The sequence below is a fragment of the Rhinichthys klamathensis genome, unplaced genomic scaffold (assembly GCF_029890125.1).
Source record: "Rhinichthys klamathensis goyatoka isolate OS25496 unplaced genomic scaffold, OSU_Roscu_1.1 h1tg000178l_1, whole genome shotgun sequence".
In the NCBI taxonomy this organism is placed as follows: domain Eukaryota; kingdom Metazoa; phylum Chordata; class Actinopteri; order Cypriniformes; family Leuciscidae; genus Rhinichthys; species Rhinichthys klamathensis.
In genome coordinates, this window is record NW_026606707.1 from 65,823 (window position 1) to 81,728 (window position 15,906).

General features: G+C 35.4%; 1 protein-coding gene across 2 annotated transcripts in view; it reads left to right on the top strand.

Annotated features, from left to right (window-relative positions):
• Window positions 1–5,206: 5,206 nt before the first annotated feature.
• Window positions 5,207–15,906, top strand: part of zfyve9a (zinc finger, FYVE domain containing 9a) — a 35,079-nt gene continuing 24,379 nt past the window's right edge. For both annotated transcript variants that reach the window (XM_056260765.1, XM_056260766.1), the window contains exon 1: window positions 5,207–5,605. The gene's annotated coding sequence lies outside the window, so the exon portion shown is untranslated. The remainder of the gene's footprint in view (window positions 5,606–15,906) is intronic.

Consider the following 15,906-nt stretch of genomic DNA (forward strand, 5'->3'; position numbering starts at 1 on the left):
CGCTGATGCATTAACACAAAACAGTGTAAATAAACACAGTGAACAATGTGAAAATATGTCATATTTAAATCACTAAATATATTCTCTTTTTGATATGTGATGTCCCTCTCTCTTGAAATGTTCCCCCAGTTTTATAAAATGTAAAATTAGTAAGAGTTGTTAAATGAACATATCTACATATTTAAATATATTTCCCTTTAATTTGTTGTGTGGATTATAGTGTTTCATCTACACTGACCTTGAACATCACCTTTACATCTACTTTGAAATGTTTGTCTTTAACGTATACACTATGCAGGCAATGTTAACTAAAGTGGATCGAATCTAAAGTCTGAGGTCAGACACATTAAATTGATCAAAATTGACAGTAAAGATATTACATTAGAATGCCACAAAAGATTTCTATTACAAATAAATGCTGTTCTTTTGAACTTGAACTATTCATCAAAGAATCCTGAAAAATGTACCACATTATACAAAAATATTAAGCAGCATATATCTTAATCGACATATAAGAATGATTTCTGAAGGATCATGTGACACTGAAGACTGGAGTAATGATGCTGAAAATTCAGCTTTGCATCACAGAAATATATTACATATTAAAATAAAAAACAGTTCAAATGTTTTTTTTCGCTCTCAACATCTGGACAGTAGCGGCACACAAAAGAGTAGAAAAACAAATCTCAGCATTGTTTGAATGATTGCTTTTGCTTGTTGTAGCATTGGGATCAAGTTTTGCTTTTGCTAATTTTGTTGAATGTGCATTTAGCAGCCTTGGTCAGGTTCAGAGATGCTTCTAGAGATGACAATGATTGGAGGAAGCTACTGTAAGTCTTATTCTATGAGAAAGCGAATGATGTGCAAGAGAAGTTTAAAGTGGAGTCCCTAACGAGTCATTTATGTAACAAAGTCTCAGACAAAAAATAAGCTGTTGAGAGAACATCAGGGAAACCTTGTGATTGATTGTGGCATGCAATAGTTGACAGATTGCTACAGGAACCTTGAATACGAATATAAAAATGCTAAAAGAATCATGTGTTGTCTTTGAGCCTTTTTAAATCTTTTGAATTCTTCTGAATTATTTTGGAGAAAAGCAAACAATTACACCATGTATGAGACGAATAATTATGTAAGTTAAACACTGCCGATGTATAGCTTTGAATGTCTTCATCATAACCAGTGATCTTCACTAATTCTGGAAGTCTGGACAAAATATTTCAGACCTGAAAGACTTTGGTCTATTACAGTTTTTCTCGATTGTTTAAACACTATAACCAGGCTTTTGAACTAAAATTTCAAAACTATACTGCCATTTATCAAAAAGCACACCCATTTCACTGAACACTATTCCCAAAAACTCTACACACAAATCCCTGCATTTCTCATTGCCTACACCACGTGGTTATTTAGAAAGCACTAGCATTCAATATTGTTCACTCAAGTCAGCACAGCTTCAGCTCAGTTAGCACACAATTACCCAGGTGAAAACACTAAGAGTCAAAATTGAACACACATCAGTCAGATCCTTCAATAGATAGATAAAAGGTTATACAATCTTTTATAAAAGATAAAAATCAGTTTACTGAGTTTTGTAACAATGGATCCACAGAGAAATTAAGCAATAGGTCGAGGAGGGAGAGGCGGAAGAGGAGAAGGAAGAGGAGGAGGGAGAGGAGGAGGAGGAGGAATAGGAGGAAGAGGCGGAGGAGGAAGAGGAGGAGGAGCAAGGGCAAGAAGACAAGCAGTCTCAGATGAAATTAGTTGGCCATGTCCTTCTCCATGGTATGACTGAGGGAGGCTGGGCAACGAGTACAGACAAATTTGAGCCGCTTCCCCGTCGCCTCCATCATCAGATCCTTCAGGGAGGGTTGAACCTTATCACTGAATATCACTGAATAAGAGACAAACATTTCCAATTGTCTTTGATGAGGTTTATGTTCTTGCAAGGAAAGGCCAGCAGTCGTACAGTCACACAGAGTGGCTGCAGAGTGTGACAGTGAAGGGAGGGCATCCTTTCTCCTTTATAGTCTTGACTCCCAGAATGTTATCTTTCTAGGCCAATGATGGTATTTCAACCATATGTGGAACATTCTTAGACTTGTTCATCATATTGTATCCTTGAGTGGAGGCATGTACCAACACTCTTTACCATTCCAATACAATTCCAGATTTCAATCAGGTTTGTGTGTGCTCTTTTACTGTCATATGATGCTCACACACATCTTACGTAAGAGTAGGAGGTAGTAAAAAAGAAGATTTTTTTTGGGGGGGGGGAATGTTTTGGAAATGTTGTTTTGAATTTATAGCACCAGTGTGTAAGACTATGTTGTAGTGTGTGTATTTTGAGGGCTTGTGTGTGCTGTCTGAGGGCAAAGTTTGTTTTTTCAGCAAGAGTGAATGGTTATGAGTGTAGAGCTTCATTTTGACCTGAAAATAGGATGTTTGGGGAATTGTGTGAGACGTTATGGATTTGTGTTTACTGTTTTGAGAATACGAGGCATAGTTTCAAGAAATGTGTTTAAGCAATCGAGAAAAACTGTAATGTTTGTTCATGCAACGCAGGTCCTTTTTTTGTCAGCCAAACCCCTTTGACCTAAATTTTTCTAGTTGAAGTCCCCCTGATATTTGAAGTTGATTTTTCAAGAATTTAATAACACATTTGCATGTTCAAGGTTCTCTGATGCCAGCTTATGGTCACGTTGACATGCAGGTTAACAAATGATGTATCTCTATTTTTACTGTTCAAGTGTTTTTATTTGGACTGTTTTTTATTTTAAATTATTTATTCATTTGAATTTCACATTTTAATGATTTCATTAACTATTAGCTTTTCATTAACTCACAACCCACCAGTTTTTTTTTTTTTAGTTTTTTTTTTTAACAAACTCTAGTTTGGGAAACCCTGGTGTAATGTAATGTTTAATGCATTTCATGATCTACAGTAGTGACCAAAAGTTATGTCTGGTCAAGGAAAATTGCTATTTTCACCCTTAATTCACACATTATTATTATTATTTTTAATTTTGTAAGAATATTGCATAGTTGTGCTTGGAGACAATTGTTTTATTTGTGATAACGCAATTGTGTGAACATAATCTTTGGCCAGACTGTCATAGAAAGAATTAATATTATTGATAATAATAAAAAAGAGAGAACCAGCAAAATTATGATAATAACTGATTATGATGTAGTCAATGCATGCTTTTTCCTGTGATCTGTCTGGTTTTCTATGCTGCTTTTTTTGCGTAGTATTAAAACCAGACTATTGTAGATGGTCTGCCTTTTTGCTGCAAAATAATTTTGTCAGATAAATACTTTAACTATGCAAGTGATCAGAATATATTACCTAATATGTGTAATCCAATACAATTATATCCATAATGTATAATTATGTCCAATTACGTAACTACATATAAAAGGTTTAATCTGTCTTAGGGCCAGCAAAATTTAGATTTACTAAGGTAATGTCACTGTAAATCTATGTGCTGATTTGAATGTAGTGACGTATCTGATTAATGGCATCTCTGCATCTGTCAGTGTTGTGTTCATGCTGCTTTTCCTTCTGCTCATCCTCTTCTTCTGTCCCACTAGCAGCTGGGGCTACATCTCGAAGGCTTTCTCATCAAGTATATAGGCATTTACCTCCAACACTTTAATCAGTGTCGAACATGGCTCTTGAAAGCCTGCTTCTATGGCGAACTTTGTTTGCTTGCATTCATTTTTATTAGTTTAAAAGGGAACTGAATTAGATTAATAACATTTTAAGTGCTGTTTTGGGGTGGGATCAAGTTATTAGTTTAATATTGAAGTTCTTGTGAATCAGTTGACTCCTGGCATCCTATACTTTACAAACCATGCATTTTAGTTCAGTGGTCATTGAAATTCTGGTAATTTCCAGAAGATTGTGTACTGGCTTTTCAGATTCTGGATTTATAATGCTGTTGCAGCAGGAGTAACATAACAGTCTGATATGGTTAGTGCCACCAAGTGACTACATTGCACACATACTCCATAAGGAAACGGCATTGAAACGATTTTAATTAGTTTAATGGGTTTAAAAATGATAAATAAGCTAACAAAGTAAGATAAGTAAGCTAACAAAAGCATAAATATATGCGTAAAATGCATTTGACTGAAAAAAATATTATGCAGCATGCAGCTTATCGCAATGAACACTTGGTGTCGCACTTTAATCAGAGAGTGAAACTAGGGGAACTGAATCGAATGTTAATAGCTCATGAATATTAATAGATTTAAGTTGACGTTGCTTGGTAACCTTCCTGGAGCGTCCAATCAATTAATCTAATTATTATTTTATAGCCTATTATAATATCATGGAGACAAGTATTCCACATTACAATAGGATTCTCTAAGGGTAGGGATGTATTTCTTCACCACAGAGATACAATGTTTTTCTTTTGACATTGCTGTCACGTTTAATATTTGCATTAGGCCTAGTTTCACTTAAGGAAATAACACTGTTGATAAACCCTGCCTTTCAGGCCACTTTGTAGACTATCATTTCGGCCTACAGTTTGCCTATTTTTAAGACTCTTTAAAATACTTATTATAACGTTTTATATTTGAGAACTAAATGCTTGAGAGCCCACATGTTTGGATATCGATAAACTGGTGGCATGCCAGTAGCAAAATAGCAGCAAGTGCAATTTCTTTATTTATTTTTCTCCAAAACATTCAGGATTTTAAAGTACCAATTCAATCAGCTCTTGAAGCTTAATAAACTAATATAAAAACAAAGTGGGACAATAAAATAAACTATACAACTGAAATTAATTCAGGAATTTTAACTACAAAGACACATTTGCAGCAACTACTGATTCAGTTAAATGTATGATTAAAATGTATGAAACTGAAATCTAAAGTCAATCAAACAAATGTGTCCTATACTCACACTGCCCAGTTTCACAAGAGCTGTAACAAAATGTTTATTCCTTACGAGTTTATTGCCAAATGCCAATGTGAATCTGATCCATATTAAAAAAAAAAAATAGGCCTATATATATACACTTTCGTACAAATGCAAGTATTAAACATTTGTGCTATTATGCATACAGTACCTACATGAGAAGAATTTGATCGCTAAATATGATACATTGTTGCGTTGTAACGACGTCACGTCGACTCGGGTGCCGCCCCGCGGTAATGTTTCCTCTAGTCTGAATCCAGAGGCACGATGGTGTCACCCGCTGTGAAACGCTTAGCACACAAGGTTACGAAACAGACGCCATCTTGGCTCAACTGTAAGTTGCTAGCGTGGGAATCTCACGCCACTTCAGCGTAGCTTGAGCCAAAATGTCACACCCTTGCTGCAGTTCGTAGTAACCTTCTCCATTAAACCTTTGGGGGAGGGATATACGAGAGCTGTCGCGCAAACTACTTCTTCCTTCACTTCTGTGGAACACAGGAAAATGGCCTAGCTGTTCCTGGACATTTCCTGCAGATGTCAAATACATTATCGCTTGCTTTATATGACGCGAAGTGTGTTGGATTGTACCCGTGGAGTTAACGTTAACGTTAAATGGCTGAATCGTGCGTGAAGATGATGGTAATGATGATGATGATGATGATGGGGATTCCACCGGTGAGTGAACGATTAACCCACAAACTGTTATTCGCTTATGACATCGGTGGTGTGTTTACTTTAGAAACCCAACGAATGCAGCATTTAATACTACTAAGGAGATTGAAGACAGATCATTTGCGAGATGTAAACTGACTCTTTAACGCGTGTTTCTTGCCAAAGATTAATTTATCGTATGTGTTCACATTTAAATCACTACGATTAGCCTCTGACTGCTTGTGAAGCGTGTACAAGTAGCTGGTAAGCAGGTAAGTTAAGTAAACCCATGCATTGTTTGACAGGCTAATGTTAGTTAGCTAACGGTAATCTTTAGAAACTGCAGAATGAACTTCAATACTCTGTTATACATGCGACTGTTGTTTGGTTTAATAATATCATATTACGGTAATGAGGAGCTTTCGAGTAATTATTGATAAGGTAACACTTTATATCAATTAACATTAATATAAGTAATACTGCTTAACAACTGAGGTGGTATTGCAAAAACGAATACATTAGTCAACATTTCTAACCCTCTATAATATCGATTATATGACACTTAATTGAGTGATAAGCAGTTAAAAGTTTTTTTTAAGTGTTACTATTTGTAGTAATCGACCACAGGTTGTATATAAAGCTTGTGTCTGTTTTGGGATGCTTTGGGAATATTTAACTATTTGTAGTAATCAACCACAGGTTTTACAGAAAGCTTTTGTCTGTTTTGGGATGCTTTGGGAATATAGGCTAGTTTAGCATGGCCAACTGTCAAGAACCCATCATACTAAAAATCGTTTATGTGGAGATTTGACTTTTTTTCGTGGTAGGGCGGGAGTATATAGTCATTAAGGGTTTGGTTCTTGCTGGCTTTGTCAGAGTGATTCAACACTTGCAATGCAGAAGTTAAAATGACTCATTCAGCTTTCTAATGTGTGACTTAAAGCACTTGTTTGAGATGCACTTGGGAAGAGAGGAAATTATGCAGTGGAAGCTTTTGAAATCCAGTGACTGGTTGACAGATTTCCTGCTTCCTTCAGCAACAGATAGTCCTTTAGTTGGCCCTGCTGTCCTAGACATCTGAGCTACTTCTGCCTTTTCTTATAAATATGACACTGATGAGGGAACAAAGGCTAGTTCCAATGCTGTTTTCATTCTTCTTCTTTAAGAGTAGATGAAAGTAAAATCCTGGAGTAGAAAGTAGAATCCTCTACTATGATGTTCAAATTTTGAGAGACACTATGGCAGCTGTGAGCTCTAGTTTTCCCTAGCTTTTGGAGCATCGCTGTATATTGTTCCTTACTTTATGCAGCTTTTATGTTCAGGATGACTGATAAGCAAAGCATGGGTGAAATGCCACAGGAGTCAGTGGCGAGAGTGACAGCGAAACCATGCCTGGAGTGTGGAAGCTTCACGTCAACAGTCTTAGCGGCACAGTGTGCTGCAGAAAAATGCTTTACAAAATGAACAATAACAGGAAGAAAGGGAGTAAAAACTACAGTGAGATATCTCAACGTTCCAGAGTCTTGCAAAAGTGATCAAGTCCAAACTGAACTAGTCACACGACAACACTATTAAAATTTTAGTGGTTACATGTGAGAATAGATTTTACTGGGAATACAGGGAGTGCCGATGTGTAGAAATGTGGTAATATTGCATGTTTAACCCTATGAAGCCTTCAGTATCGTGATGTGAATTTCTAAGGCCTCTAAATTATTAGCATGATCCAAATTTTGCTGAAAAACCTGTTGAAAACAATATTCTATGTGCCTTTTGCCCTGGTTCATACTTTTTTCAGCAAGTAAAATACCTTTTAGGCCCTGTCCCAACTCCCAAATGGCACCCTAAACGATCTCGGTCTTCTTATGAGTCTGCACTTTTGCGGCGTAATGCTGCTTTGTTGACTGTCTGGTAGAAGTGTGACGCGAAGCTCGCTTCAGTGCACACATTGAGGGCGCATATCGACCACAAAAGGTGGTGCTCGTGACTCGTGATTAGGTTTGATATCGTTTGAACTTTAGCGATTTTGATTCCACTTTCATTAAAATTGACCATTAGCCGTCTACAGTATCATGTATTTAGATCAGGATAACCATTGGTAAAATCACGCACATGCACCTCCCTACCATGGTAAAATGTAAAGTTATAGTTCTAGATGGTTTTTATGGTATTTCTTATGAAAAACAGTAGCCTAAATACATTTTTTTTACTATAAATACAAATGCACAATAAGAAAATTCATGTACTCGAGTCAGCATATGCTTATTGTGTTTATATTGCTTCACATGTTCATGTTGAGAAAAACAATATCCACATGCTCAGGTGAGAAAACGCACTCCGCTGACAGACGTTGCAGAAACACAGATAACGGCGTGCTAGGCGAAGTTTCTAACAGCACTTTGCGTTTTCTGTTTTTAAACCTGTACGATAACTGGCGCAGTCTGCTTTATTAGCGTTTTCCCGTTTGCGCTGCTTGAGCTTAAAGGCTTTTGTTCTTTAAATTTTTTGTTTACAGATATTTAATGTTTTCAACTAAAAGAAAACCTTGAGATAACGGAAGCTTGTTGTGCATATTGCCTAATTGTAAAAGCTTGTTCAGAAATGGTGACAAAAACTTGAATGAAAAATAATGTCTCGTTAAACGTCATTTAAATAGCTCTGAGCTTGAATTGAGAATGCAGATAAAATGAACTTTTATTAACAACAGTAATGTGCAAAAAACTCATTTTATAGGGAAAATTAAAATATTATTCTATTATTAAATGTACCATTATTCTCTTATAGTATCATACTGAACTGACCGACAGCTTGAGTGATTATAAAAGAATCGCTCTTGCTTGTTTTCTTTGTAATTCAGTCACAATTTGAAGGAAAGTTTTTTTTTTCAGGAGACTTTATGACTTCCTAGTTTTTCCATATATTAGGGAGTGGAAATGGCTAATAATTCAATAAGTGCTCCTCTGTCACCACCATCTACTGGTTATAATGGTACTTTCATTATTAAATCAAAGTTTTAGTAAAACTTTGAGTTTTAAAAATCATCACAATAAAAATAGCATTCAAATAGGGTAATATTTAGAGCTCTGAAGTGCTGGAAAAAATGTAAAGCCTTTGAAAAGTGCTTGAATTTCACTCAAAAGGTTGTACAAAACCTGAGATAAATAATGTAAACAAAATCGAAATGTTGAGTATAATATGACCAAGGGAGTTGTTTTGCCGAATAATCACTATTGCAAATGTTACATTGATTTAATAGTTAAAAAAACAAGTTAGTTACTTACATTTTAGACACAATGTTGACTGTTTTTGTTCTATTTCTCCAAACAAAGATCACAAACAGCAGAACTAGCCTATTGTGCGCATTCTCAAAGCAACACTCATATCAGCGGTGTTTTGTTACTAAAGGATTTAGCGTTTTGAACGAATTGGTTGAATGAATGACTCATTCATTAAATGATTTGCCGCCACCTACTGGTGTTTAAGTGTCATATTTAAAAGTATCATTGCATTTTTTTCAACGTTTCTTATGATTTGTATATACAAAAATGTATTTAAAACATAACATTATTTATTGCAGTGTAAATTATTTGATTTGATTGGTAACAGCCCTATAGTGCCTTATTATAATAATTTAATTTATTGATCAAATGCAAGAATTTGGCATGAAAGATGGCACATACATTTTATAAGGTTAAAAAATGGACCTTTATAAAGGAAAATAATGCCCAGGGGTCAATGCCAAACATATGCAGATTTAAGTAAAGCTGATAGAACACTGATGAAAATATTGCATCAGAATAAATTATGTTTACACCACCAAAATTCTTCCCCACAGGGCAAGTGACTTTTTTTTTTTTTCGGACAAGTGAATGACTGATTTACTTGTCTGAAGGATAAGCACATGACAAGGCTTAATGTCGAGGCCTGCATGAAAAGCAACTTTTCATAGCAGACCTACAAAACTGTGCAAGAAAGTGTGGGATATGTTGGGTCTCTCTCCTAACGGCTTAGTAACAACACTCCTTATTTCTGATGTGAACCTATTTCTGTTTTCAAAAACTAAATGTTTACCTCTGGTATAAATGAAAAAGTTATATCAATGGATGTTGCTTAAATGTTATTCCACTATTTTTGGTAATCCCTTAAAAAAAATTGCTTTAAATGTCTAGATTTAATATCGTATTATTCAGTTTACATGTGAAAAATACAACACCTTAGTTGACTCTGACTGTGCATGTATTATTTACAGTATCTACCAAGTAATTCAATCTTGATCAGGCATGGTCCCTGGTTTCTTGGTCGCAACCAGCTTATCTCCAAATGCATTTTATGTTTATAGTTGCTTTAAAAAGCAATTAAAACAAGCAAAGTTTGCATTCATTTCATCATGCACCATGCATTCAGTCTATAGTGGATTGTGCAGTGCTCCTTGAACTTTGACAATTAGTGAGTGTGAAAACAAAGCTCTTTGTATTTCAGCAGGGGTGGAGTCACAGTGCGGTTTAATGGAAACTTTGTTTTTTAAAGGGTTTGTTTCTGCGCTGCCAGTTATCTATAGCAACGGTTGCAGATTGTAATTAAAGACTTGCGTTTGTACAAGCACAACCCATATAGTCGGTTGTAGAGGCTTTGGGGATTTTACTCCTGATGCGAAGAGTTTGGTTGGCTGGCTTTAAAATATTGCATGATATCGTGTAAGTTTGTACAAGTCCAAAAGTACAGCGGTTTTCAAAATTATTAGAACGGTAAGATTTTTTTAATGTTTTAAAATAAGTCTCTTCTGCTAACCAAGGCTTCATTTATTTGATCCAAAATACAGCAAAAAATTTAATATTGTGAAATGTTTTTACAATTTAAAATAACTCTTTCGTATTTGAATATATTTTAAAATGCAATTTATTTCTGTGTTGGTAAAGCTGAATTTTCAGCATCATTACTCCAGTCTTCAGTGTCACATGACCCTTCAGAAATATTCCCTCCAGTCTCAAAATTGTTATACTCTTTCTGTTCCAACTGGGAAAAGGTGCTTTTATGTATGTAGCTCCATTTGAATGGAATCTACTCCAAAAGAAATCGAAAATAATTAATAGCACAAACTCTGGTGTCTATGGAACATTTTAAATCCATTATTCGGTCACTTGAAGACTCGATGTGCAATTGTTTTTAAGTGTTTTAATTTTTTACTTGTTGTTTTGATCTGTAAGTTTGTGATTGTAACTGCTGCCCATTCTTGGCCATGACACTCCTGTGAAAGAGATTTTTAATCTCAGAGAGATTATCCTGGTTAAATAAAGGTAAAAAAAAAAATCCATTCTAATATGATGATTTGATGCTCGAGAAACATTTATAATTTTGATCATGTTGAAAACAGTTGTGTGTAAAAAAAATTCAGGCTTATTTGATGAATAGAAAGTTCAAAAGAACAGCATTTGTCTGAAATAGAAAGCTTTTGTAACATTATCCCTACCGTTCAAAAGTTTGGGGACAGTAAGTTTTTTTTTGGAAAGAAATTAATCATTTTTTTCATCAAGGATGCATTAAAAAGTGACAGTATAGACATTTATAATAGGGCTGTCAATCGATTAAAAATTTTAATCTAATTAATTACATACTCTGTAATTAATTAATCTAAATTAATCGCATACACAATCTTACAATGTTTACATGGTACAATTTCTGGTAAGCTACCTTTTTATTATTATTGCTTGACACAAATTTCACGATTTCAATATAATTTAATTCTTGTGATTTGATGCAATATTGACTCATTTGGATAAATAGGTACACAAGGCATTCATTTTTCTCAAGAAAAAAAAAAAAAAACACCCAATGCTGTAAAAATACAGAGAGCCATATCAACTGTAAGTATTTAAGGTTAAAAATAGCTCAAATTAAATATATCAAAGTTGTTATTTGTAATAAACACGCATTATAAGTAAAAATATAATACATATGTAATATAGTAGTAGGCTACATAAATTTAGAAAAAATACTCTCTATAGCTCTTTTTTTATAGCCAACTAACGTGCTATATGGTCATGAAATGGCTTTCCTGAGGTAACTTAGGCTAAATGTTATGTGACATAATTGTTCTCCAGCTGTTTTATTGACCTCTTTTCGCGGTTGAAAAACACTGATTGATCGAGGAATATACATTTCGGTAAGTTTTAGGCTGCCCTACTTTATCTTTCAACATTGTTCATTCGTGTTTATTTACTATTAGCTAGAGATGATCGGTTCACGTGCCGCTATGGGATCTGTCATGACTCATGTCATATTTACAAGCGCCAAAACGGTATTTATTGTTTGATTTTCGTAATAAAATTGACAGAATCTTAGAGCTGAGATTTTTTAAATATCATAAGTAACGTGCTCTGTCTTGTCTGTTTCCGTGTCCTCTCTTTGGTGCGCGATATTTCTGTGCGTGAGAAAATGGTTGTGTGACGTGAGAGCGCGTGAAAAGTTACAACACACACACACACAAGCGCGCTTTCTCTCAGACACACTCACCGACTCACGCACACACTCCTGGATGCTTTGCATTGATGTGGTACTTTAGAGTTGACGAACTCCGTCAAACAATGATCCAAGCAGCGCGTTCTTGTCTCCCTCATTCTTTTTACACGAATGGTGGCTACGGCTAGAACGGCTCCACAAAGGTCAAAACGGATCAATAGATTAATCTGCGTTATTTTTTTTAACGCGTTATTTATTCTCAGATTAATTAATCGAAATTAACGCGTTATTTTGACAGCCCTAATTTATAATGTTGCAAAAGCTTTCTATTTCAGATAAATGCTGTTCTTTTGAACTTTCTATTCATCAAAGAATCCTGAAAAGAAATTGTACACAACTGCTTTCAACATTGTTGATAATAAATGTTTCTTGAGCAGCAAATCAGCAGCACATTAGAATGATTTCTGAAGGATCATGTGACACTGAAGACTGGAGTTATGATGCTGAAAAAACAGCTTTGATCACAGAAATAAATTACATTTTAAAATATATTCAAATAGAAAAGTTATTTTAAATTGTAACAATATTTCACAACATTTAGTTTTTGCTGTATTTTGGATCAAATAAATGAAGCCTTGTTGAGCAGAAGAGACTTCTTTTAAAACATAAAACAATCTTACCGTTCTAATAATTTTGGCCACCACTGTATATAAAAGTGAAAAGACCTCCAAAAGTAACACAATAGCATAATTGAACCGATCATGTATTTTTTTTCTTATACTAAGAAAACAAATATTTTTTTTGTAATCATGTAGCTACAAAATGGCAAAACAACTTCCAACACTTTAATTACAGGACAAGACATTCATGTTGGCAGTGAACTTGATTCTTTCAGTGAAAACAGAACGTGATTGTAAACTCAGTAAACCTCGTTCGACCTTATTTTGTTATATCAGGAGCCTTTGTGCAACAGTTGCTTCCATCAACCCATAGCTGGACAGCTGATATATTTTCAGTGATATTTGCTATTTTTCAGCCATGAGATTCAGTTGCGGTCCTTCATTATACTTCTGTCATAGTGATGTCAGATCTAGGTTACATGTTGTCTTTATGATCATCAGAACCACCTATGAGCTAGGGGTGGAACGGTACACAGAAGTCACGGTTCGGTTCAGACATCACGGTTCGGTACGATTTCGGTACAATGGAGTGAAAAGCAAAACAAAAATGCAGAAGGCATTTTTATACCTAAATGTCTTAAGCCTTAATTTTTTTTTACATAGATTTTATTAATAAAGGCATATAAACCAGTTTATTTGTAGTCCACTGACAATAGTTTTATACAATTAGTTTATTAATTAAATTAATAAAAAGACCTTGACTTGAGAAATGTTTGGTAAATTGTACCTGAATGAATTTAAAATTAATTTGCTATATTTCAGATCAATATATTTGTTTTCCTTAATTTTCATTAACCCGTCCCTAACTTTATTCTCATCTGAATTCTAAATGATTGATTTCTGTATAAAATAATACTACCATTAAAACACATTTGATTTTCTTTATTAATCAATGTAGAATGTGTAACTTAAAAATAAACAGATTAGTGCTGGACTCGAGGACAAGAAATGAAAACCAATGCAATATGATGAATGTCCAAAAGATGGCCCCCACAGACTGTTTTGTTGGATAAATATGTTTTGCTTTTAAAACTGTGTGTGTGTGTGTGTGTGTGTGTGTGTGTGTTTTTGGTTGGGTGACAGTTGTAGGTTACAGTTTGACAAGAGTTTAGAGTGTGACAGAAGCACAATGTTGTGTTTTATTGCGAGTGTACACAAATATAAGTAAACACTTAGCAGTTCGAATGATGTCCTGCATAAACAAAATGACGGAGTATGTTTTTATGTTTCCACTGTTCGATCGCGCCCGTGCCTCTCTCTCTCTCTCTCTCTCTCTCTCTCTCTCTCTTACACACCCACATACACACACAGTTCGATCGCGCCCGCGCCTCTCTCTCTCTCTCTCTCTTACACACACACATACACACACAGTTCGATCGCGCCCGCGCCTCTCTCTCTCTCTCTCTCTCTCTCTCTCTCTCTCTCTCTCTCTCTCTCTCTCTCTCTCTCTCTCTCTCTCTCTCTCTCTCTCTCTCTCTCTCTCTCTCTCTCTCTCTCTCTCTCTCTCTCTCTCTCTCTCTCTCTCTCTCTCTCTCTCTCACACACACACACAGTTCGATCGTGCCCGCGCCTCTTTCTCTCACACACACACACAGTTTGATCGCGCCCGCGCCTCTCTCTCGTGCGCGCGCGCACACACACACACTCCAGCATGGCAATTTTGACATCGCAGCCTGTTAATTATGCTGCGTTCACACCAAACGCGAATAGAGCAATATTTATCGCTATTTAGAGGTTTATTTATTTTTATACCTTGTATTCTCTGTGCAAATTCGTGCACCGAACCGTGAGGCCCGTACCATTTCGGTTCAATACTAATACATGTACCGTTCCATCCCTACTATGAGCCATTCTTATAATCTTTTTTGGCCATAATTAAGCAATATCATATGAGCAAGAATTAGGGCTGCACTAGCCTATATTGGAAAAAACTGGCATTGCGATATTTAGTTTTTCTTCTATGTTGAGATATAAAAACAATTTAACCAGATAATTTGAATAGGTCTATTTGGAAAGAACTAATAATTATAGAATGTTTGGGATAGTTTTGTAGGGAAGTGCATCAACATAAAAAAAATAATAAATAGATAAATACAATAGAAATACAATTGCTTTGTTTTTCATGCAAGTCTAACAACAGAAATTGACTAATCAAATATAAAATAACACTCTATAGTCTTCACTGTATTAATTAAATATAATTAATCTTTGATAAAGCCATAAAAGTGTTTTTTTTCTTTTTTTTTCTCTTGTGTCTTTTGTTGTTTGATTAGTACAGATCACCAATCAACTACTATCCCTACTTGTTATCTCACATCCTGCGATGTGGCTATTGCGGATGTACTCCTCGTCATGCCGATATATCGTGCATATATCATGTTGTTGTTCTAAATATCAGCACTTCTGTGACTTAAGCAACACTAATAGCATTTTTGAAGATTGGTTGAGTGAATAATTCAGTGACTCACCCATAAAGACCTGCAGAAAGATCTAGAAAGCCGCTCAGTCACTCATATTCAAGGAATTTAACTAACGCTTGTAGTCCAAATAATTGTTCTATATTGTAGGTTTTCCTTTCTTTTAGTGTTGTCGAAAGACCCAGTACTTCGGTACCAAGTCGGTACTTAAGAAAAGCTGGTACCGTAACGGTTTAATTTTTTATGTACCGGTGGTACCGATCCGAAGTACCGGGTTAATCCAGTTCTTGTTGCGCTGTCCGAAAGGTGCACAGTTGCATCCTCTTCATAAAAACACTGAGACATGGCGACCTTTGCTATTAGTTATATTCATGGAGATGAGAAATAAAAAGCCGCCCTGTACAGCTATGATTGATCAGCTTTTCGGCCGAGCTTTCGATGTTGTTACTGAAAGGCCGAAGCTGAGCAGTTGGTTTTTGTCACATGACCTGTCGAAATGAGATGTTTTCATAATTACTTTCCTCTTTATTACTTTCCTCTTTAGTACCATTTTCTTTAATAATGTTTTCTGGTCTAAAGCAATATCAGATGTTATTCTAACACAGCAAAAAAGAGAGCAAATGCATAATCGGGGGTCCTGTTCCCCAACCTCACTTAAGCTGTTTGCATCACTGGTGTTTCTTATTCCCCTCTTCCGTGTCTTCTTAGCTTTGTGCTGACAGTGTGGCAAAGCATGCATCTTTAACTAAGTGTAAAATGTGTCTAGTCTGCTACT